Below are 3,892 nucleotides of genomic sequence, written 5' to 3'. Positions count from 1 at the left end.
ATATATATATATATATATATATATATATATATACAGGTGGTGAAGACAACAAACAGATATATTAGTTTAACGCTTGGGAAGTGAAAAAGTCTTTAACGTTTCGAGCCTAAGCTCTTCCACAGAAAGGAACACAGAAAGAAACAAGGAGAGAAAATAAAGAATGTGTAGCGCGGTTAGCGATCTACCATGGCGAATGCTGGACAGAGGGGTAACACAGGAGAGCTAGGAAGAAGGGGTGATAATAAAGTAGTCGTGATCCGAAAACGAAGGTGCGCGTGCGAGTGTATAAGAGAGCATGTATGTGCGTGTGGAAGAGGAATAGTGTCCTTGACGTGTGCATGTGGAAGAGGAATGGTGACCTTAACGTGTACGTGTGTGCATGTGTAGGTATGCGGATGATGGTGTAGGGCTGAGAAGTGGTCAGTGCTAGTGTGTACGTGGTGGTGTGATGTTGGGTGGTATGGTGGTGTATGGTGTCGTGGTGTTTGGTGTGATGTGTGGTGTTGAGATGTGGGGAGGCGAGAGTGGGGAAAGCACGGATAGGGTGTGTGTTATGCTGATAGTGGGGATAGAAATGGTGTATGTGGGAGTGGGTGTAAGGGATGGTGTAGGGTGCGATGGGATGGATAAGGAAGTTGGGGTTTGATTGTACAGGGGTGGGGTTACGAGGGAGGGGTGACGATGAAGGGAGAGGGGAAGGGAGAAGGTGGGTAGGAGTGAAGAGAAGAGAGAGAGTAGGATTCAAGAGAAGAAGTGGGATTCAAGAGAAGAAGTAGGAGTCAGAGCAAGAGAGGAGAGGTGGGTAGGAGGAAGTAGATGTGAGAGGAAGAGAGGAGAGGGGATGAGGGTTAGATGAAGATGGGAGAAGAGTTGAGCCCATGTGACGCAAAGGAGCGAAGAGTGACCGGTAGAGCGGAAATGGCGCGAGACCGGGATATCATGAACCCAAGTTGCGCCCCCTGCAGCAATTTCTAAAAGGTGAACGTGTGTAGGCTCTATTTGTTAGACATGCCTTTCTGAAGCTCGTCTCTTTGACGGAGCTGCAGTCCTGGGTAAAGGTTAGGGCGAGACTGGGCAATTTGAACTTAGAATGTCGTTAGGTGCTCACTGTCCTCTACAAGTCGTGCAATAGGATCGGTGGATGTTCCACTTTAGCTATAGACAGAGGATTAGAAACGAGGAAGTACTTTCCGGTCAGGGACTATTATGGATAATTTCCAGATGTCTTTAGCCTGGTAGCGCTACCGGGGTGCGCTACCGGTACGAGACAAAGTCTACAGGTACGGGTGTGCTGTCAGTCGGGCTTGTTCGAGATGCTAGCAGCGCGGTGAAACCGTTCTACATGCACTTGTCCAATGCCCGAGCATTGCTGACTTGTGGGTTTATGCCGAACACCTGCTGTTGCGTGTAGGACGGATCCTGAAATCAGTTGAATCCATAGTGAAGATTGCCCTACTGCCCTCCTTTCGCCGGGAGTGACAGATAATTTTTATTTGTTTTGTGGCTGTAGCGAAAGAGGTAGTATGGTGGACACATTTTCTCTTTGGCCAAGCCCTCATAAACTTTTTCGAGTTACACTTGAGAAATAAAGTGAGGGTGGAGAGGGATGTTTTGCCTTTCTTTTATTTGTTTCAATCAGTTGACTGTGGTCATGCTGGAGCAGTGCCTTTAGTCGAGCAAATCGACCCCAGGACTTATTCTTTGTAAGCCTAGTACTTATTCTACGGGTCTCTATTTTTTAATTATAATTGATACTTTTGTTTACACTTTTTTAAAATCCATTTGTATCGTCCTGTTATGTCCTTCTATGTTGTTTTATGTAAGCCCGTGTGGCCAATAAAAGAATGAACTATTATTATTATTCGGTAGCCTTATTTTTATCACGTGCTTTCATTGCACTATCGAGTGCAGCTCTGTGTGCCTTGAGTATGTGCTATAGTTTGTTGTGGTGCTCTTACTTTAACTGTATTGAAAGTGTTTTACGTGGGATGTGTACGGTGCCTAGTAGTGCTATTTTCTATATGTTATATATACTTGTAAGTCCTGATGTTTTTGGTATGTATTTGTCTGAATGTTTTTTATACCTAATGCGCCTACTATGACAGGAATTGTTTCTGTTTTTAGGCTCCAATTTCGAGTTACCTCTATTTCCAGATCTTTGTAATTTGAAATTTTCTCTGTTTCTTTCAGAGAAACATTGTCATCTGTTGCTATCGTTTTATCATGATCCGTCTCTATTACAATTTTAGTTTGGATTTCAGTTGTTTTACAGCATTTGTTGTTTCTTCTCTTTCTTCATAGTTGTTAGGTACTATGAATTCTTTTCTGCATTTGTCAGCTTCCAAAAAGACTGAAAACAGTTTTTTGTTTGGTTCATGTTTTGTGGCTATTTAATTTTCTTTGGTTCTGAAGTAGGTATTTCTGTAGACCTATGGTGGTTAATTTGTAATAGTTTTTTTTTTTTATCTGTATAAGGCTTCTACCACCTTCGATACGTTGTATGTATAGCTTTTCTGTGTCAGATTTTGGATTTTGTGATTATTCTTCTTGTTTTCCTGACTATTTTGATTAGTTCATTTAGAGTCCAGTTAAGAGTATTGTCGCTGTAACTCATAAGTGGGACCGCTAGAGTGTTGATACCTATTAACTTGTTTTTCACACTGGGCATGGTTTTCAGTATTAATCTGACTCGCCTTTAGTATTCCCTTTTTATATTCTCTTTTATTTGTGTGTGTTATATCGTATCTAGATCATTGATTCCTAAGTACTTGTATGTTTGGCTTTGGTCTAATTCTCTTATTTCCTTTGCTTTATCTAGTGTGATGTTGCTACTCTTAACTAGTTTTCCTCTTTTCAAGGTTGCTTCGGCACATTTTTCTAAGCCAAATTTCATGTTTATTTCTTTGACAAATCCATGTACTATCTGTAGTAATGTTTCTAGCAGCTTATCATTTGTAGCGTACAGTTTTAGATCATCCATATATAAGAGAAGGCTGATTGTTTTGCCGTAACAGTTGTATCCACATCCAGTTCTCTTGAGCATGTCAGATAAAGGCGTCAGTGCCAAGAAGAGGAGTAGAGGGAAAGAGTGCGTCTCCCTGAAATATTACTCTTCTAAAGGGGATGACTTTGGTTTTTATGAGCCTCTCTTTTGTCTGGAATGTTTTATATAATTTATGATTATTGGTGCTACCTTATTCATGGTTAGTGTTTCTAGCTAGTGTTGTTGTCATTATTATTATTATAATCAATATCATCATCATCATCATCGTCATCGTCATCGTCATTATTATTATTATTATTATTATTATTATTATTATTATTATTATTATTATTATTATTATTATTATTGAGTGAGAGTCCTGTGATTTTCACGTAGTTGTGTAAACATTAAGATGCATGTGTAGTTCTATGGGTATCAAAACGTATATATCATTGTGTACACGTTCGAGTGTATGCGTAATTATTCAATATATGTACTTACTATTTTGTTCCATTTCTTTTTTATATAGTTTGTAAACTTTCCGGTGTTGGTTTTGCGTGTGTGATCGCACGTGTTTCACTGAGACATCGTGCATAGGAGGACTTGTACTTTGTATGGCAGTAAAATTTCATTTTTTAAAAATAAAAAATATTTTTTTAAAATTATCTTCGTTAAAAGACCGCTTCCTTCAAATCTTCCACCGGTTCTTTCCATCGATGTTATTGGATTAGATTTGTTTTTGTATAGGAAACCCGGTGTAGCACATCTATGTTGTTATTCAGCCCGGTGCTTCTGTTCTTCTTCTTCTTCTTCTTATTATTATTATTATTATTATTATTATTATTATTATTATTATTATTATCATCATCATCATCATCATCATCATCATCATCATCATCATCATCATCA

This window comes from Octopus bimaculoides, chromosome 17 (assembly GCF_001194135.2).
Source record: "Octopus bimaculoides isolate UCB-OBI-ISO-001 chromosome 17, ASM119413v2, whole genome shotgun sequence".
Lineage (NCBI taxonomy): Eukaryota > Metazoa > Mollusca > Cephalopoda > Octopoda > Octopodidae > Octopus > Octopus bimaculoides.
This window is presented reverse-complemented; position numbering follows the sequence as displayed.